Raw genomic sequence first — 22,613 nt, 5'->3', positions numbered from 1 at the left:
TGGACCAAATGGAGATCTTTGCCTAAAAGTGGATGATGTTCAGGTCATCCTATAAGTGGTTCACGGCCAGATACTTTATAATGTTGTTTTTTCATCTAAGATTCAGTGTCTTAACAAATACTATGCCTCATTTTTTTATGATAGAGAATGTAAGCTTAAGCAACCTGTCATTTCTTCTGTACAGGCGATCCCAATAAGACCTCAACCATAGGAACCCTAAAATGTTCCCTCGTGACAGACTGAGAGAAAAGGACAGAATCTAGTAGAGAAAAAAGAAGAGGTGAAATGTGTTTAGCAGGCAAAAATAGCTACCACCAAGAGCTTTTCTGGGACCATTCATCCCATGATGAGGGAACGATAATGATTAGACATTAAAATTAAAACTCTCCCTAGGGAAACTGGATATCCACCTGCAAAAGAATAAAAATAGACCCCTACCTCACTCCATGCCATACACAAAAGTTAACTCAAAATATATCGAAGACCTAAATGTGAGAACTAAAAACATAAAACTCTTAGAAGAAGACATAGATGAAAATCTGTGTATCTTTGGGTTAGGCAATAGTTTCTTAGATATGACACCAAAAGCACAAGCAAAAGTAAACATTTCCATCAAAATTAAAAACTCTTGTGCATCAAAGGACACTATAATAAAGTGAAAAACAACAAACAGAATGGGAAAAAAATATTTGCAAATTTACATTTGATAAACATCCAGTATCCAGAATATAGAAAGAGCTCTTACATCTCAGCAATGAAAAAAAATTCAACCCAGTTAAAAGCTAGGCAATATATTTGAATAGACTATTCGCCAGTGACCACAAGCATGTGAAAAGATGCATAATGTTATTGGTCATCAGGGAATGCAAATTAAAATCACAATGAGCAGCTACTTCCCATCCACCAGCTTGGCTATAATAAAGAAACAATCACAAGGCCAGGTGAAGATATGGAGAAACTGGAACATACATTGCTAGTGGGGATGTAATATGGTGAAGCAACTGTGGAAAACAACTTGTTAGTTCCTCCAAAGGTTAAACATGGTATTACCTTGTGACTCAGCAATTCCACTCCTACATCAATGCCTGTGAGACGTGAAAACACAGGTTCAAAAAAAAAAAAAAAAAAAACAGATACATGAATATTCTTAACAGCATATGCATCACAGTGAGTAGAAAAAGATAAAATGTCCACTAGTTGATGAATGGCTAAACAAATACGGTATGCCCGTACAATGGAATATTATTCAGTATAAAAATGAATAAAGTACTGCTACATGTTACAATGTGAATGAACCTTAAAAATATGCTAAGTGAAAGAAATCAGGCACAAAAGCCCACCTATGGTACGATCGCACTTACATAAAGTGTCTGCAGTGAGCAAATCCACAGACACAGGAAGTAGATTAGTGGTTGCAGGAGCCACAGGAAGATGGAAGTGGGCCCCACTGCTCACAGATACAGGATTTCCTTTTGGGGTGATGAAAGTGTCCTGGATTTAGACAGTAGTGATGGTTGGACAGCACAATGACTGTACTAAAAGAACACTCAAAAGTACACTTAAAAATGGTGAATTTTATGTTGTATGAAATATGTCTCAATAAAAAGTGTTAAAAAGACTCAGTGAATTTACTGAAAAGCCAGCTAAGTATAGGTATATACAAGTGTGTAATTAGTTATTAACCATCTGTTCTTGTTAAAAGATTACTAACAGTTGTCTAATTAGATAAAACTGAGCTTCTATTAAGTAGTTCATTTATTAAAAGTTTATTGAGTACCTACTATATGCTGGGCACTGTTCTGCATACAAGAAAACAGATAACAAAGCATTTATATTTCAGGATCTTTTATACTTTTAAACATTATTGAAGATCCTGAAGAGTTTTGCTTATATAAAACATATCTACTAATATTTATTATATTAGAAATGAAGCTGAAAAATGTTTTAAAGCTATTAGCTAATCTAAATATAACAATAAGAAACCATTATATTTTAATATAAATCAGATGTTTATTAAAATATTTTTCTAAAACAAATTAAAGAGTGGCATTATTTTACGTTTTTGCAAATATTTTAATACCTGGCTTAAGAGAAGGCTGCTGAATTTTTACAATTGTTTCTGCACTTAATCTGTTGTAATTTGTTGTTTTGATTCAAGCATATGAAGAAAACCTTGCCTCCAGAGAGATGTGAAAAGGCAGAGTATTTAAATTACCTTTTCAAGGATTCTGTTTTGATACTGCATCAAAACTCAATGAGTGCTCATTTTTTTTAATGTTGAGAAGGGGAATCTGAAGCTATATCAACTTTTTATAATGTTACATTAAATTTGATCAGACTTTCTTAACATTTTAAATAGACCTTTTACCGATAAATGATTTTGCAGCATCATGCATTGGTCATTTGGGAAGATGTTTGCTGAACTTTACTAATTTCCAAATGTTGACTCATTTTATGGTACAAATCACATGAAGATCACGGCTGATCTCAAATGGGGCTTTAGGTATTGGGAACCTGCCAAGCTGGTGGTGGCAAACATGTTTGCCAAAAATCCTGCTTTTCACTCCAAGGCTCAAATTTCATCACGGGCAACCAATAGTGTCAGATGTGTTCTTTAAAGTAAGACTCCACTTTTTGTTTGCTTTTGAGAAAATGTCTATGAAACACCCTCTTCCAAATAACCACAGTTTGTCATTTGTTCTTTCAAGCAAAATGCATCCAATAGCTCCTGCATTCGATCTGCTATCCTGTGCAATTGTGCCCAATGTTGACTTTTGCTCCAGTCATGCAAATGTCAGCACAGTGAAAAAAGCAAATGCATGTCTTCATATTATTATGATGGAAATAGATTTGACCTTGCAGACCCCCTGAAAGAATCTTAGCCACGCCCACGGATCCGTGCTCCATGTTTTCACAACTGCAGCTCTGCCTTCTTCTGATGCTTAATCTGAGTTGCCTTATCAGTTGTCCTTTAAAATTTCTCTATACGTGGCAGTCTTTCTCATTGTCTCTTGGGTTTTTCACATCATAGTTTCCATTAGGGCCTCAATAGATACATTCATCCTTAGATACATATTTTCTCTCTGGAATCTTCTCTCGCATTCTCTAGTACACTCTGTACACATCATGGCGGTCTTCCCCACACGTGCGCTTCCGGACTCTTGCTCTGTTGGCTCCGCCAGCCTTCCCTCCTGGGGGTCCAGGAGACCTTGTGAGCCAGGGAGTCTCAGCAGGGCTGCTGGAGCAACCTAGCTTTGAGCTCATATCTGCGTGCATTTTCTTGATGAAATACTTTAGTCCTGCAAAGTCATTTCCTCCAAAAGCTATTCCCTGCCATGTTGAGGAGGTTTGGTGGCCTCTTAGGTTGTCTTCTTCAGTATGTGAATGGTGGGAGGGACCATTTATTGGCTCATAAGCACACACTGCTTCTTAAGTAGGAAGGAGCTGGCTTCCTGACAAAGCGCCGATAGCAGAGCCCTTCCCATCCTCCGCCCAGTTTATGATGCTCGTCAGGGTCTCGCCTGCACAGCCCTTAGTGCTTGCCAACGTTAGGGCCCATCCTCAGCAGGACCTGTCTTGGGAAGCAAAATTTTTAATAGAAATCATGCTTGAACATAAAAGAGCGCAATTTCCTTGCAGATTATAAACTACTGCTGCCAGCTGTGGTTGTCAGCTCGTCTGCTCCGCTTTGGTGGCAGTTACTATAAAAAACGGAGAAGTAAAGGTATCTTATCTGTTACCTCATTTGGATGGATTGAAATGGAACCTTAACTATAGTCTGTCTCTCATCATTAAGGTTGTCATCTTAACCTGCTGTTTCTAGTGGCCTCGCAGGTAAAGGGACTCGCTGACAGTGGGCGCAAGGAATTGTGAGGGCTTTTGTTTTTGTTTTCTCCCAACTACTTGTGATTTTGGGGGGCAAAGGTTTCATAACATCTTTAAGCTAATGGTTGTCCAAAATCTGGTAAGAAACACTTGATTGAAAAGTACTGATTTTAAACTTCCAAATAGATAGATAGAATGACAGACAGACAGGCAGGCAGGCAGGCCGACAGATAGAAATTATATAAGAATTTACTGTATTCCACGGTAACTTTGGTGCGATGTAGCACTTGTGATTAACCTATCTCACTATTTTCCTCTTTTCCCTTTTTTTCTCTCAAAATTACATGGAAGCTAAAATGGAAGCATAGTATTTCCTCAATAGATGCTTATTGATTAATGAATTATTTTGAAGCAGAAAAATGAAAGTAATGGTTTAATGTACATTTTGTGGGTCAAAATGAACAGCAAGAGTTATCTTTAGAGCTCTTCTGTGTTATTCTGTTTAGCAAATTTACTATTGGTGATGATTAAAAAAATAAAATTATGCTTAGAAGAATTTTAAGAGCCAAGGATAAAAATAAATCAAATATAAATACACCCCCTCTAGCATTTTACACTTAAGCTTTCGTGCCATAAGGGATCCGAAAATATCACAGATATTAGGGGGGGAAATAAGCTGTTGTTGCCCTAAAATGTATTCTTTTGTTGAGTTCACACTGCTAACCCCTTAGGATATTGACAGCCTATTATTTTTTATGTGTGCCCGCTTTCCCCAGGAAACTGGAAGAACAACTAATTATATCTTTTGCAGATGAGTGCAGCAGAATGGCTTTTGTTCAACACAATTTGAAGTCTGTTCAATAGGACTGTGGGATGACTTAAGAATTTACTACAGAATGTGTGTGTGTGCATGTGTGTGAGTGTGTGCCTCTTTCCTGGCAGAGGGATACGAGTGTACACTGGGCTTTGTGAGAACTTTAACCTATGTGCTTGGATCCTTTTTGGAGGGTGTGCACCCCCATGTCTATCACTGAACTTGTATATTTTGGGTATGCCAGACATGGTAATTACTGCTTGTAAAGTTTGTGCAAATGTTCCTGGGAAAGGGCAGAGGAGTGAACAATTCAAGTGAAGTCGTGAATATAAGCCTGTTAACAAAAGCGTAATGATTTCTGGAATAATCTTTTCATCTCTTCCTTCTATCACAATACTTTTCTCACACATCATTGTACAAGCAAGTCCAGACATACCATCACTTTGTAGAACTAGGCTTCAAACTTAGCCGCCTTATTATAGCAAGAGAAGTCTTGAGTTCCAAAACCTTGCCTGGCTTTCAGAGGAAGAGCGAGCTAATGGGCACATATTAACTATTAGCAGCATGTCTTTTCAGTAAGAAGACTGTGCAACAAGGTGGTGGTGATTGTGGGGAGGGCGGTGTCAGAGTTGGAGTGTAAAGATGGACCACATACGTATTAGAGGCAGTTTATCTCCATGTGAAATTCTGCTGCTCACACGTCCTCAATCCTTCTTCCCTTCTCTCTGCCTTCTTTTCCTCGTAGCCCCAAATCACTTAATTGTGTTTGTGCAGGGAAAGAGTCACACTTTGTGCAAACACGCATCTTTCTTCTGTGTCTTTATAATACGTGAGCTCTTCTAAAACCAGCGCCATCATCCACAAAACCTTTTGGATGACTCTCAAGCCACCAGATCAACTTGACTGATGGGGAGACATTAGTTCTTTGTGTCATAGCCAAGAATGTGGGACTTCTGAAGACAACGATGAGGCAGATGCATATGCAATCTTGGTCCTTTGACATTACTCAAGGCATGAAGTGAAGATTTCAATTCATTGTAATACCACTGTGCTAAAGAAAAAGCTGATGTATAGTTAATATTTGTTCTCTTTTTGCCTTAAGAGGATTTTGTTGTTCTTGACACTGTTACATATGTAACTAACCCCCCACGGCCAAGGAGCACCTCAGTGTTTTAACAACAATGATGTCTAAAATATTTTAGGGTTTTCCAGCTCATGAGAATATTAGTAATTTAGATCTCTTGATTCTATTATTATCCTTACACTAAATTTTAGATCTGTTTCAATAATGAGCCATAATTCTACATTTAATTAGGAATCCCCTTCTCACAGTGAGATAAGAGGGCTATTTGGGTACTGATGTCACTGTTACGGGTCAGATTGTATTCAGGGGTTATATTGATTCAGGAACAGCACATGCTAAATTACCCTTTTTTTCTACCTCAAACCCCTTGAGGTAAGGGGCAAGACATTTTTTTTAAACGTATCTGCAACATAGCCTCAATTTATTTTCTACCTATATTGCAGTGGTCAATCCAAAACTGTTTTTTGAATGAACACATGATGTCTGATGCTAAGGCAGTTCTGGCTTCAGGGATGAATGATTATATTTTTAATGAGAAAATGCACTCCAGCATTCTCAAATTCTCAAGCCATGACCCTGGGTGAGATGACGTAAGATCTTCTAGAATGAAATATGAGAAGTTTATCTTTTAAACGTTCAGTATCCAATGCCTATTTCATTATGTTTTTATCACATACATTGATAATTAATTTTAGAAAGAATATTAAGATAGTGATCATATTTTAAAATAAATATAACACATACTATTTAAACACTTAGAACAAACATTTATATAGGTGAATGGGGTTTTACAAAATATTAATGATGAAGATATTATTTTTAAAAATGCTAATAAAAACTAACATTAGTTGAATCTTGCCTTGTGCCAATAATTACATAATTATGTAAGGAAAGTAGCACTAATGAATAAGCCTGTGACTGATGCCTCCAGAGAGACAGAAACTAACTCTTCAGACAACTAATAAGTGGAAAATTAGGGATTTTTAGCACACACAATCTTAATTCAGGATGACCTGACTTCTTTTTAAATAGGAGCAATGCTTGCTCATGACATGAATTCAAATGGAGAATTACCAAAATCATAGAATAAGAGGCCCTTTCTCCATACTTTCTGTTCCTTCTTTCCTTTCAATCAATATTTCCAGGTTTTTATTGTTCTTTAAAAGATGTCACAACATATTATATATCTACTATATATGCACTTATGTATGTTTTACACACATTTCATATATATATATATAATTGTCTTAGTAATATGACTGTGTGTACATTTCTACTGCTTATTACTAATAGGTGAAAAAATATATATATTCTGAATATATAGATGGATACAAATTATCTTGCTCTTCCCTCATAAATTTTTTTGCTTTGTTTCTATTATGATTTTCACATTTTTGCTATTTCAAAACTACTGGAATAAACAGGAGATGATTTCATTTACGTTTAAGAATTATGATGACACAATATCTAGAATTACCTCTAAAATACTTCAGCCACAAAACAAAAAGAGGTAAGGTGAGGAGGGTTTGCAAAAGCTTGCTGACTGACTTATCAAGGTAGTGAAGCATGTGGAAGTTTGTTATTAAAGCTTTCTCAATGTTTGTGTGTATGTAATAGTTTGACGGTAATTCAATAGATTTCCTTTATGTGACAACTGATTTTTAAGGAAGTATCAAAGCTCTCCAGAAATTCCTTTTTTTCCCCGTAGAAACACAGGAAATCCAAATGTGGACATTTTAACTCATTTCTGGAGGAAGGTGTAAATGATGTGAATGTAAGTGTTAGGGACCTTAGTTTTCGTAAGGAATGGAGTTTGAGAAAGGATTTTAAAAAGAAGGTGGACGGACTTTTGGAGTGAGGCAATGCCATTCAGGGAAGAAGGGTTATCGGACTGGGGCTATTTGGCAACAACGGGAACATGGAGGAAAGTGATGAGAATTTGACATCCGTGCAAACGTCTCAAAGGGAAGGAGTATGTGATCTCTCCGGAGAGCCTCTCTCCAGGTTCCGCGCCTAGAACCACATTTACAGCTGCGGTCCGTGTCCGCACCCACCGCTGCAGCCGCGCCGGGAACACGCCCGCGCCCACGTGCCGCTCCTCGCCTCCCGGCGGCGGCGCGCGGCCCGCCCGGAAGCGCAGCGCACGGCTCCGCTCTGTCCTCCCGGTAGGGGAGCCGCGTGCTCGCACCTTTTTGAGAACTGCGCCCCGTGGGGATGGCTGTTTTTCTCAGTCCATGGACTGGGGTACCAACGGCACCGTCATGACTTCAAAAACCCTTATGGTCGTCTTGCCTCTGTCGCTTAATGGATTCTGAGCTCTGGAGCTATTCGCTAAGAAGCCGAGAGCAACTTGTGGAAGGGAGCAGAGAGTATTTGCCGTTGTGATTCCAATTACCCAAACATTTCGGTCTTGAAGTGTGATCGAAAATGGCTTGCCATTCCCTACCGACATATCTGTATAGATATGCATATATGATGTTAAGATTATGTATAGAAAACAATGTATATATTATAAAATATTTATTTTGTAGATAAACATGCGTATACATTATACACACACAAAATATGTGTAAATATAAATACATATATTTTGTAACGTGTGGAGTGTCCCCTCCTAAAAATGTTTAGATAATGGATTCTGGATTAAATATGATACTGTAAAAGAAAATACCACGATGCCACTCACCCTTAGCAAAATCCCCGCTGGTTTCAATTTAATCTGAATTTTCTTCCTTCTCCAATGAGACGCTGTCACCCTTACCTTTCCAGCTTCCCTTCCCGCAGCCTTCAGGACTGCAGGCTGCTCATCGGGACCTGTACCTGCCCTTTCTGCTCTAAGTCAAGTCTTGAGCAGGCCGCCCCTGTTAGTGTCTACTCAAGGAGCTCAGACGGTTGGCTTTAATCACTGACCTGTGAAGGACGATGGGCTTTATTAAGCTAATAACAGAATGTATTAATTACACATCATGGGCTGAGTTGCTTGTACTTTAATTATTTTTCCCTCTAGGAAAAAAAAAAAAAAAAGGAAAAAAAAAAAACAAAAAAACACTAACAGCGTACAAAGTCCCACGGATTAGACCCCAGAAACTTAGGCCAGCGGTAAGCGGCTTGCAGTTCAGTGGCTGAAGTGGCTTTCAAGTGCCTAAGGATTATCTCTGTTCATTTGACTGTTTTCTGGCTAGAAAGTTAACAGCTGAGTGCATTTTGAGTAAAATACTAGAGGAAATGGCTGATAAAAATATCAATGTCATATATCTGCTTAACGGAGATGCGTATCTGTTCTTTCTCAAAGCACTGTTAAGCTGTCATCCCTATGCTTATCATAGAAACAATTATCTCACAGTAGTTTTATCTCCAGACATTTTCCTGACCAGCCAGAAAGAATCTGTGGAAGTAGTCACTCCCCTAGTTTGCTTAAAGAGGGACTGTGTTGGTTCTCATATAAGGAATCCACTTACGCACGATGTTAAGATCTACAAACACAGTCACTGAATGTACTTGCTGTAGAAAGCTGGACTCAGAAGCAAGCTGGAGTTTTAAATCGCTGAAGCCAAATAAACAAAAAGGCAAGGAAGTGATGCTCAACTTTCCATTGAATGTTGACTCGCTCTTGAGTTTATAAAACTGTCAACTGATAAAACTTCTAGTAAAGATATATTTTTTACATCTTCTTATTACTCAGGGTTCCCTTAGGAAACGTCCTAACCCCGTGGTGGGAAGGGGCACGTTTGGTTGGAGATCAGGAAAGAACGTGTGAAGTGAGGAGAATGCTGAAAAAGTCTGGCCTGAATCAGGTGCCAAAGAGCAATTGTGAGATAAGGGAACACGTGTGGTATAAACAGGAAAAAAATGGAGTTATGATACGAAGTCAGAAATGTAGTTTGTGGATTGTCTCCTGTGAGCAACACGGTTGCATATTGAGCTTCCCAGAGTTGGTGAAAGATGCCAGTCTTTTCTTTCTTGCACATCATCTAGCTACAAAATTTTAAAGTCTTTTTATGGAAATAAAATGAATATTTAAAGTCACAGAGAGGCCTAGGAATTTTTAAGATCCCACTGACTTCTTTCCTGTTACATTCTGGCTTATATCCTTATTCAATTCATTTTCCTTTTAGTCAACAGAAAAGACTGGAAGAAAGATAATTACAAATAAATAAATGCATTTGCACTTTTATAAAGAATCTGTATAGAAGATCCTGGATATTTATCAAATGTATATGGACTTTGTAAATCGCCAAATTTGTGAATAACATTATTGCATTTAATTTACTTCATAAAATGCAATAAAATGTAATTAAAGTTTCAAAGGGATCTTTTTAGACACTGGATGATTTCATAAATACAAGGTCTGACGCTACTTTTTTAAATCTAAATGTCTGTTCTCTACCCTCAAAGTAATACTTTTGTAGAACATTTTACCTTTCCTTAACTTCCATCACCAAAACTAGCAATTTAGAATATTTTCACACACACACACACACACACACACACACCCCATTATTGATATGTGTGCTGTTATCAGGAAAAACCCATGTCAGATCTATGGGCTGGAGAGTCCCTTCATTTATCAGTGAAGGGACTGTCTTCCACACACCATCTCATCGTAGAGGAAACTCACTCACATATCAGCAAAATGACACATCATTACATGTAATGAACCTTTAACGCTGGTGCTGAGCAAACGAAACAATGAATTCTTCATCTAGAAGTGTCAGCTTTGTGCTTTACCTGTGCTGAAAACAGTTTAAGGTAGACTTGTGCCCTCTGACGTGAGGATGAGTTTCCACCTTCTGCCTCTCCCAACTGCAATTCCAAATGCGTGTATGTCTGGGTCTTATCCAGGTACCGCCCACGGAGGGGTGTGTTTATTAGTCTCAGAGTCTCAGTTTATGAAGACTGAATTTATCTTGCTGTAAGATACAGAAGGCATGGAGGAACCAGCCCTGAGTTCCTGAATAGTTGTCAAGGAGTAAATGAAGCCTTTTTTTTTTCTGGTTATTCCATTTATTCACGGGAATAATAGCTTTTTCCAGAATCAAGGACTGTTGACTTTCCTCCAAACCTCAGTGCAGTTCTTGCCAAACATTTTTTGAGGAGCGATGGCTTGAGGAAACATGCCCACATGAAAAGGAGTTAATGTTCCAAACCCACCCACACACCCATTATTTGTATAATGCAAGCTTCATCGGTTCTCACTGTCTTTTAAAGCTTACAGATGGCGTCTCCAGACATTATCCCTGGAGACTTCATGCCATGGGCTAGCATGGTTCTTTATATAAATGGTACTCAAAGTGTGGCTAGTTAGCCGTTTGTATCAGTTATTATCTGAGAATTTAAAAAAAAATCAGAGAAAAAGGCATAAATAGGATGTCCCAACTCAATGTGGAATTCCTAGTGATACATTGTATATTCCATTAGGATAGGATGTCTGCTTTCCACTTACCACTGTCACCCCAGAACTGAACACAGTGCCTGGCAATAAGCATTTGTTCAAGTACTTCCTACCACATTACTGCAAGTACCTTCAGACCCCTAAGAAAATTTTCCAAAGACTCAAGGAGATAAAGATACACGCTAAGGTATCAAAATATCTAATTATTTTCCAGAAGAAAAATGGCTTGATGATATTTTTATTCATTGAAAATTTACTAAATTCTCTCTCATTCTTACTTCTAGTCGTTCTAGAAATTCAATTATCGTATGTAAAATTCTTTAAAAGCTCTTTATAGCAGAGGTGAATCTGATGATACGTAACAGAAATAGTATGCCAACTATCTTAGTGTTCTAAGAATATCACCTTGAGCGTGTAAAATTGAGGCCCAAAACATTGCGGATGCAAAGATGTATTATTGATATATTTTCATTAAAAGAAGAAATCAATTTTGAAAACTTAGTCTATTAAAATTATGAAAAATCACTGTAGTTAGAAATATCTATTGATCTCAGGATATACAGTAGACAATCACTCTTGGTATAGTTATAGTATACCGGTATTATCTACTCATAAAATTTATTTTAACATGTTAATGTAGCAGCTTAACATTTTCCCCCCTGTGAACCACATAGAAATGGTCTTTTTTAAAACTGCTTTATAGTAGTGTGCAGGTTCAGTAAAAACTTTAGGAATGGGCTTACGGGTCTTATATTATCAAGTGTTTTGGGTTTTTCCTAACTGTGTCTAGAAGGAGAAAAACATTTCAGTTAAGATTGCCCGGCTACACTTTGATATTTCCCGAAGTCTTTGCTGCAGGGAACTCAGGAGAATGCACGAGACTATTCTTTTTAATTTCACTTTAAAATCTCGTATCTGTCAGTTTAAGACATAGACTAGTAACTCTTCCTCAGTTAAAAGAAACTGTGGGTGCTCGGATAGCAGGATCGTGAGTAGCCAGATGGGCAGTGTGTTGCCCCGGAAAGTGCGGGAGCTCTGGAATTAACAGACGCTGACTTAGATGTCACGTCTTCCTATTATTAGCTATGTCAGCTCAGGCAGCTTACGCTCATTCCCTGAACTCAACGTACCGGTCTGGAAAAGGGGGCAGTAAATTCTATCATTCATGGTTATAATGAGCAGTAAAATATCTAATACGTGTGAAAATGTCAGTGCCTGACAATGTGATGTACCATTTGCTTTCCTGTGCACTGTGTGACAGTCATTTTATAGGTTACATTATGAATATGAACACAAATATGCATGCACATTTACCATTTATACAGTACCCACACACACGCGCGCGCGCGCACACACACACACACACACACACACACACACACACACCCCTGTGTTAAAAAGTGGTCACAGCATCAGAATTTAATAAAATGAATTCTCACCATGGGAAGCAAAGAAGCACGATTGTTAAGGACGTAGACTTTGCAGGCAGATGCAAATGAGACGGGCTTCCTCAACCCGTGCAATCTCATTCTCTTCATAGGGTCCATGCCTACATCACAGATTGCTTGTGTGGAATAAAGAAGATAACGTGAAAGCACTGTCACAGTGACCAATACAAAGAAAGCACTCAATAAATGGTCTTTGTTATTGTACAGACCTCTTGAAAAATATATTTAAGTTTGGAAGAGTAGATTGGAGCCCTTTCTTGGATGAAATGATAACACCTGTACACAGGGTAGGATCAATGGTGAGGATCCAGGTGGATTTTCAGCTTCAACTCCTTGAACTTGAGGTTGAAACAAACCTCCTCATATAGCTTTTAGAAATTTTCTAAGATTTCTTAAAAAAAAAAAAAAAAGAGAGAGAAAAGAAAGAATACTCTGAGTAGCAAGGTATCTCTGTCCTAACCTAAGCTTTCTCAAACTTTATCTGGGCAAACTTTGGTAAGAACAAACTCTCTGAGGTTGAAAGCTCTTTAAATAAATAGAACATATTTATACTTAATTTTAAGATAAAAGTTACTTTGATAGCTTATATTTTTGTGTTTAATATAAATAATTTTCAAGTTATTGAATTGAATGATGTTGAGTAAATTAATGAGGTCGCCAAATGGTGACCTTGGGAAAGAAGGATTTTAATAATCACATGGGTAGGACGACCCACTCCATGGACAGAGTCAGTCTTAACCACGGCCACCTCTGCCGTAGCCCAGTGGGCTTTTGGACAAACTGGCCACGGTGGCAGGGATGGAGGTCATGCATGGGCTCGGTAACATGCACTGCCACTTGCTAAGGCGGACCTGGCTGTGGCCACTACTGAGTGCCCAGTCTGCCAGCAGCAGGGACCGAGACTGAGTCCCCAGTGTGGCGCCATTCCCGTGGTGACCAGCCGGCTCGCTGGTGGCAGGCTGATCACACTGGACTTGTCGTGCACTGCTGTGGTATTCAGAGCATTGCTTCTGACCGAGGAGCTCACTTCACAGCAAAGCAGTGTGATAATGGGCCCATGTTCATGGAATTCACCTGTCTTACCATAGCCCCCATCTTGCTGAAGCAGCTGGCTTGGTAGAATGGTAGCATGACCTTTTGAAGATTGAATTACATCACACTTCAATGACAGTACCTTGTAGACTAGGGGTGAGGTTCTCCAGAAGGTTGTGTACACTCTGAACAAGCCTGTGATATGATATATTGTGTCAAATTGTCTTACACGTGTGTGCTAAATAGAAAATAGTTAAACTTGTCAATTTATCCTCACTTAGAACTGAACAACAAACCCTTTTATTAATTTTAGTTTTAAAAATATGTATCTTATAAAACAGCATATATAAATTATAAAAAGTAAGGAAAATCTTAAACAGATGGTTGTTTGGCAGAGAATCATAAAAATTACATCACACAATAAATTCCAGAAATTACATTACTGCCAGTATTTTTGTTTCTTAGGGATTGGTTCTACTGGCTTTCAAAGGTCTCTACAGTTAAAAATAAATAAATAAATAAAATTTAAAATGATCACATAGAATGGAGGAATTAATGTTACTCCACTTCTGTTCCTTCATCTTTATAACCATTGTGTTATAATTGTTTTTCTTAAATTAACTGTTAAAACACAGAAAGATACAGTATAAGATTTGGATATAGGTATTGTTCTGGGATCAAATCTAAGTGATCCCAAATCTCTGTGACCTTTTTCTTGAAATAAATACCTAGCTGAGTCAGTGTTCTTTAGGGTCACTTGTTAAAACTGCAGGTTCTCTAATTTAACATCCATGTAGAATACTAAATAACAAGTAATGATAGTATGCTAATTTGATGTTAATCAAGTATTATTAAATTCAGGAGAAACAATGTAATTGTTTAGAACTTCGATGAACAAAATACTTTGGGGAGGAGGACGTTTTAAGCATGAACTAGGGAAATACGCATGGCGTGTGCAAGGCAGAATTAGACAACTTCCTTGTCCTTGGGCCTCAGTGGAATTCCTCTTTGACTGAAGACTGAGAGGGCTCTGAGTTTCCCCACATCAAGTACCTTGGGGAAGACGTTTCATGAAAGTAAAATTGACCTTTGTTACAATGTATTTACTGAAATAATTGTAAGACTCCTAACTTCCACTTTCTGCTTTCCTTCTTAAGATATTTAGTGATGAAAGAAAACATTCATGTCTAAATGAGATCATACTGATTTAATTATTGATTGGATTCACCAGTTTTCTGGTCCCATAAACAATGCCCTAGAGATATGAAAGCATACTTACATAAGATTTATTTATTTTTAATGATATTTTGGCTAACCTTAAAAATAATTCATGTTATTTACACACATATGGGTGTGATCAATGCTTAATTAGAATATTTAGTTTTTTAGTAAGTATCTCCAGATTTATATTTGAAGACTAGCTATATAAACAAATTTCATGACATTGCATAAAACGATTTTTCTTCTGATCATTTAAGTTATGGTTTTATAGATACGGCCTTAATCCTTAAATACATGAGTTTCCCTTTATGCTGGAGGTTCTCTAAGTAGATGTAAAATGCAATATGGTGTCAGAATAAAATTTGTTTTGAAAATAGGCATTTTTGTGTTTCTTTTCTCAAACTGGTGTTTAAAGCAGTCAACCTTGTATTTTATTTCAATCCTATACCTTGAAATCAGTGCAGTGATTTTTCCATCTTGAAAAATTATAGAATGGATATTTTTAACATAAAATAGCTTAAATGAATCTCGTAGACAATAAATCGACTTTGCGCAAAGACATTTCAAATATTTTTAACGATACTGTAAAGTACGTGTTACCAACATGTTAGTATTACTTTCCCCCCTCTGTCTTTGTTTACAAATACTCCTCGATATTTAATCTTTAACAGTCTTCTCAGAAATGGACTGTGTTGGGGAAATAAAATCTTTGGGAAAATATTATGGTGATTCTTCATATACTTATTTGTAAAACCTTTCTAACTAAATTACAGAAATATATGGGAGAACAATTACTTTAAAAATTGTCAAGGTTAACATAAAACAAAAGATATGTTTTGATTTTTAGCCGTGGCTTGAGATAAGGTCTAATTTTACATTGTAATCACTTGTGATTAAACATCACCAGACCTAAAATAGATACTAAATCATAAAAGAGCTTTATATTAAGTACATGTGGCATTATTTCCATGTGTCCACTTTCAAGAAAATATGAAGATCCTGGTTCAATTAAGCCAGTAACATTAATACCTTGATTTGGCGAATGCGTTTTGGTTAAGCTGTGTGAGTGATGTAATCAACACATTTCTAACGCCCATTCATAATACTTTTGAATTGAACTAAAAGACCATGTTGTAGGAAAGTAATACATGAAGGATTCAGCTCCTACTAATAATTTAAAAACACACTTCAGGAAAAGAGAAAAATTGGGGAAAGAGAACTTATCACTGAAGAGATGGACGTGAAAGGTCCATTAGACCGCTAAGGTCGTGTGCTGTCTCTGCCTTACTTACTTACCAGGAAGCCGTCCTGTTGATCTTGTTCCCTTCTGTTACTGACGCATCGTGTTCGTGCTGTGGCAGAGAACGTCAGTGGAAAGCACATCTCTGTGACTGTGGTATTTCAGATGATGTAAATAAACAGGGAGGCTCTCGGATCACATGAAATCTCACTACTTTCCTTTTTTTCCTATTCACTTGTGTTGATCCCTCGCTTATTGCAAACCTTCCATTATCTCTTTTCTATTTTTTATTATTTAATTCAGGTTACCTCAGGTCTGTTAGGTAAATGCATGTCTTGATGCCATGTTCTGATTTCCTGAAATTCTCAAGGGGGCGTTGAGATTATGTATTAGAACTTTTCCCACATTACTAATTTAGTACAAATGTCAACACAAATATTGAAGTCCATGCATTTATAACTTATGCCCATAAACATTTAAGGGATGTAAGAAATTGATTACACTGAGTGAGATGCCAGAAGGTAAAGAGAAGGCATCATAGTCTACTTTAGGTAAATCTTTAATCCACATCTCCATACAATATGGAAACAGGCAAATGAAATTTAATGGTCATTAATTCTGCTTTCCATCTTCCTGGATCATGGCAACGGCTCTGACTGGGGTGCACTGGTTGATCTGGCTTACTTCGTGCCAGTGGAAAGAGGTGCTAATGTATTATGTAATGTCACGAGTCAAATTAAGCTCAAAGAGAGAATCAGGTTGATTTGCACCTATTTTTTAAAACCCAGAAAGCACAGAGTATTGCTGTCCTTTGGGGACTGTTTGTCCTTCTTCATTTACCTTCCTGGCCATCATTTGGCTCCGAAGTAAAATGTAACAGGAATTAAGGAGGACACAGTAGCATGGCTGTATCAGGAAGAACTTCATAGAGTAAATCTTTTAAGTCAATGCTATTTCAATAATTTGAAGTGTGATTTAAAAAAAAAAAAAAAGAAAACCTTTAAATACAATGATAATTAATAGCACATGTCCCAAAGCATAAAAGCTGGAAAACATTTTATAGGAAGAAGGTCGCTTTGCCTGGGAAGACAGTTACTTTATAGTTCCTTAAAGCTGAAGTTTTGTCAACAAGCTTCTACGAATGCCACCTCCTTTGACTCCTGTACCAGTTCGGGGGCTGTCCTGGTAGATAACGTGGTCTCTGGTTCACTGCAGAGAGCGTGTGGCTTGGATGGTATCTCCTTCCTTGGGGGCTGGGTGGGCATCCCAGGCCGCAGAAGTACACCTCACAATGGCAACTTCTGATCTGGATCTGAGCCTGGAAAGTCAGGTGAGGAAATGGTAGGATGAGACTGAACCCTCGGCTAGGACTAGGTCACCTTCTTCAGGTAGATTCTTGGGTATTTTTGAAGTTTTTTGAACAGAATCAAGAAATGATCAGATTCCCATCAGAACATTTCAGAAACTGAGATGATCTAGAAACGGTGAAAAAGATAGAGTTAAAAAATCCCACACTAAGTCCAAAAGATAAAGTCCAGGATAGATGGGTTAATGAGGGTAAATAACAGCCTTTATAAGAAAGATCTGCAGAATTAATTGAAAGCTTAGTAAGAGACAACAGAGAAGGGGGGAGCCGAAAAATGCAAGTCTGAGTGACGCCACCCTTGTGAGGAGCAGGCAGTCGAGTTCACACATCACACCTACAACTTGCGCCTGCTGTTTAAGACGGACTTTGACAAACTGAGACACATCCAGGGGAGAAGCGTAAAGATGGGTTAGGAGAGCGTGGCCTTTGAGGGACGTTTGAAAGAACTGAGTTCATCTTGAAAAGGAGATAAATTGGTTGAGACTGGGGTGGAGACAGATTGGCAGGTGTGGAAGGAGCTATTTTCAAAACATCATATGAAAGATCATTTAGACTTTTCTGCAGCTCTTGAAGGCAGAGCACGAACCACCATGTGCAGGTTTTAATGCAGGACAATGCCTGCCTTTCAAGGAATTTTGTTAACCATCCAGCAGTTGGAAACACCACTTTTCGATACGTTGCAAAATAGTGCTTTCATCTGGATTACCTTGAAATTTCATCCCAATCGAGTCCATCATTTCATTAGATATACATTACGTCCCTGCACAGTACAATGAACGTGCCACTGCAGGTTGATTAGCTCATACTTGAAAAATTAAGGCTTTGTTTGTTCTGAAACATATACAATCACGGAAAATGCAGTTTAGGCGCTCAAAGGGCTGATGCTGTGGAACGTGGAGCTGAACGGAGTCAACACACAACTCGCTTCACCTTGGACGCTTCCACAAAACAGGTACATCAAGGTGTCCAGAGGCACAAAAGTTGTCTGAACCAATGACGAAAGCAACAAAACATAACGTCAGTTTCAGAAGCAGGATGGGAAGCTTCGTATAACATTTTACTGACGTTTTCTCGGTAGGGATTTGCTCTATGGGTGAATGAATGCGTGGATTATGGGGCAGGCCACTCATTTTCAGCACTTGACTGAGATTTCTAAATGGACAGCTCAGTGTAGTGTAAGAAAAGGTCTAATGATACTGGAAAACATGGCCCTGGGTCTCAGTTTCTTCTTGACATGGTCCCAAATCACTTTTTTAATGGTTTTAGTTGGGTCTCGTAGCACTGTGAAAAGTCCCAGAACCCATTAGAAGGAGCTGAGATGTTTGATCTTGGGCTAAATCAGACTCTCTATGGGAGGCAGCTGGGCTGTAATGGAGAAGGAAAGTCTGGCTGTTTCGGGCGTGGGCACTGATGTTATAATCGCAGCAATGTGCTGGCTTGGCATATCATCAAATACTCTTCTTGAACCTGTCTGATCACTTCCAGAGAGGAGAGGTTCTGTTTTGTTATGGTCCATTGGCCGTCATGTAGAAAAATGCATGCATTTTAATGGACTAGCTCCTGCTGCTGGGGTTTTCAGTCATGTCTAGAAGGAGCACTAAACATGGACAATGCTGAAAGCCGGCTCCAATGCTCTAGCAAAGTTGAGACGAAAAGAAATGGAGATTTTGGAAACGGGTTACATTTGAAATGACCCAGGGTAAGAATCACGTAGAAAAGCAGATTAAATTTTGAGAGATCAAAAGCATGAATCCTGTGAATCCAATATGCTTTAATCCCTGAGTTATTCCAAGGATGAGTTAGGTTCAGTGGTCAACGTTCTCTTTCCTCTTGACAGTATTTTATTCATCACCCTACTTTTAAATCTGAGAATTCTAATATATAAAATTGTATAGAAATTATAATCTATAAAGTCGCTTTTTAAAGTCATTTGACATAAAATGTCCTACTGTATAAAAATTCCCATTTTCGACTTTTAGCATTGAAAGATAAATATATCCAAGTGCACAGCATTGGAGAGTCAGCTATTAAGGGAAACGAGGGTAGTATTTAGTTCCCAAGTTTCCGAAGTTGAGATTGAAAAGACCACTAATACACACCCATCAAATATTTCTTGCTAACCAAAATATTCAAATGGGGTGAAGATGCTGGGAAGAGTCTCCAGTCTGGAGGTCTTCCACGATCCTTTCATCTTTTTTTTCACATTTGATTCAGTTGTCTGCTGGACTTAGGGATGTGCTATAGCCATCATTTACAACTCAGAGTTTCATGCAAATGAATGTTTTTCTTCAGGTGCTTTGTGTCAGCTAGGATTACTTTCGGTTGCATATAAAAGCAAATCAGGCCTAAGTGCTTTGCGTAAGTAGAGTTTTTTTTTTTCCTCAGTACTATCCAATAGTAATCGTATTTTACAATGGAGTTTATTACAAAGGCTATTATGTTCTATCATATGTGTATACTTTCTAAATGTTTAAATAACTGCATAATAGAGATTGTTTCTATCTTTCCTGTTGCTATTTTTACATTCCTTAAATATATATATGTCATACTTACATTATTTCTGTAGGATGCAATTTGAAAGAGGAAATTAATCAGATAATATGCACATTTAAAGGCTTTTAAATGTGTAATTAAAATAGCATTACAAAAATTTGCACAAGTTTATGCTATTTCTCCACTCTCTTGCCAACTCTTCAAAATCATTGCTATTTGATAGAGGAAATATTATCTTAATTGTAATTTATTTATGTACAGGAAGGGGTTATAAGTTTTGTATATGGGAGGCAATTGACTCTTAGTTCTTGGAAATGATTTCTTGATGTTCTTTGCCTATTTTTCTACTTTCTACTCATTTTTCAAATCCACCCACTTCTTGTCTTCACAGGCCACTTCCAAGCCCCTAAACTCTCTTTGCCTAGATTATCCAAACATTCTTGCAATGTTCTCCGGACCCTCACTCCCACCCCAGTGTGCTTTTTATTTCTGGGCGAGATTGGCAAAGACAGGGATGAAACAGAGTCCTGTGCTCCGACCACGATTTCCCCCAGAAGTCACCCTCATATTTACACTTGGATTTTATCCCTAATTATGTGATGACAGTAAGTGTTCTCTTGATGACTATGAGTAGACAGAATATAGTTTGAGGTCACAGATGTCTTCTTGAAGGCCTGATAGAAAGCTTAATTCTCAAAGCATATTTTATACCTCAGAGGTCCCTTTACTTTTGAATCACAAACCCTGGTTTAGTCTTAGCTCTGTCACTGAGGTTTGTGACGAGTTTGGGAGGCACCCAATACATCATACTATGCATTCCTCCCAAGACTGTAGCCGATTGGGAGGCTGACGTAGGGGGTCAGAGATCTGGAATTAAGTAGCTGAGCTCTTTCTAATGCAAGTTATCCTGGAGAAGAAGGCTTCGGCTCTTTGGCCACATCAGCCTCCTGCTACGTGTGCCCCCGACCACTCAGACTCTCCGCTGCATGCCCGACAGTCCTGGACAGCACTGGCTTTATCACATGGTGAAAAATAAACTGGCCTGTACCTTCAAGGAGACACGGTGGAGGGTCCAGCAAAGGCTGGGCCTGCGTGTCTGGTCCCACCTCCCAAACTCTCGAGTGAGGGTGGGGAGTGGGGCCAGCCCGTGTCTAGTGACAGTCCCTGGACGTGAATATGGACACAGGAGCCCCAGAATCCACTGTCGCCTCCAGCATCTACCACGATCTCACGGCGTGACCTTGGCCAAGCGGTTTGACTTCCGTCAGATTTTGTTTTCTTAGGTTAAGCTGAAACTAATGCTAGTCACCATACAGTATATTTCTGAGGATTTAATAATGCAATATACAAAAGGGATCCTAAAACTCAAAACTAGATTTTGAGCCAATGCATCATTTTTTTTTAATGTTTAATACAGAATTAAAGTTTAAGGACCCAACATCAACACAAAGAGCATTTGCATGCTTTTCTTGGATGTACAATGAAAAATAAATATCACTCTTTCTCGAGTATCCGTAACAGCTTTAAGACGATGAAATCTGACACGTAGACGCATCGTTGGACAGTGTTTTGCATTTCCTTTGCAGTTTAACACATTTCTCAATTTGTATTTCAGTGAGTGTCCTTTTGGGGAAAGACATCTTTGTTTGTTAGTTTTCAAGAAAACATACAGTTCGACATGCCTCCTAGTCGCGTGTTTCCCCTCCTCGCCTCCTGCAGACAGAGAACAGGCCCGTGTTAGTGCCACTACTCTCTGCCGTCAGTGTGCTGGGGATGGTGTTCCCTGACCAGTGCGAAGGCCTCCAATACTCTGGTCAAATTTACGTGAATATTTATTATTGCCCATTTGTTTTGATGTTTGGTTTTACTATCTTTACTTTAGATGATAATGACTGAATTACTCCCTCTGTAATTTTGTGAGATTTCTAGGAAAGTAGCAGTTATGGGAATTCCACAGTGACTTCTGGACCTCACGCAAGAGCAAGGGCACTTGGGCCAGAAGGCACGGAGCCCCTCTTCCCCCGTGTTTAGCAGAAGTGCCCTAAATCTCCTGGAGCAGGACTCCATACCTCAGCATCACGGAAGACCCCGAAGAGCAGAGCTGTGTTCAACAAGAGACCACGACACACACATATTTAACGCAATCTCATGCGGTCATATAATAAGTTGAAAGATTAAAGTTCAGAGAAACAAGATCAGGAAGAGAAAATGACGAGCAGTGTCACACGCACAGCACAGCTGGTGCAAGATGGCCTGTGATGTCAGCTACCCAGGGCCAGGGCCTGGGGTCTGTCTGGGGTCTGAGATGCTGCTATTAAAAACCCCTAAAACCTAAAAGTGCTAATCTGAATGGTAAAAACTTAAATTGGAGGGGTACAAAATCCATAACTTAAATTAAATCGGAGGGGGCAACCAAATTCAGAACCTACATACAATTTTGAAATGCCTTCAAATTATTAGCCTAAACACTAAAATGAGCTCTTTAGAAATGACTTGCATCCTAAGTGCTGTTTATCCAGGCAGGCCGTATACTGCAGACGTCCCTTGTAGAATGCAGAGTTAACATTCAAATTGAAAAATCAGTATCTTCATCCATCAGCACTGTGAACAGATTTTCTAAAACCCCTTTTTTTCTTTTTATCTCCTTATCCTTTTGGAAATTAAGTTGATGATAGGCACAGCAAATAAAATAATGGCT

This window comes from Camelus bactrianus, chromosome 14 (genome assembly GCF_048773025.1).
Source record: "Camelus bactrianus isolate YW-2024 breed Bactrian camel chromosome 14, ASM4877302v1, whole genome shotgun sequence".
Lineage (NCBI taxonomy): Eukaryota > Metazoa > Chordata > Mammalia > Artiodactyla > Camelidae > Camelus > Camelus bactrianus.
This window is presented reverse-complemented; position numbering follows the sequence as displayed.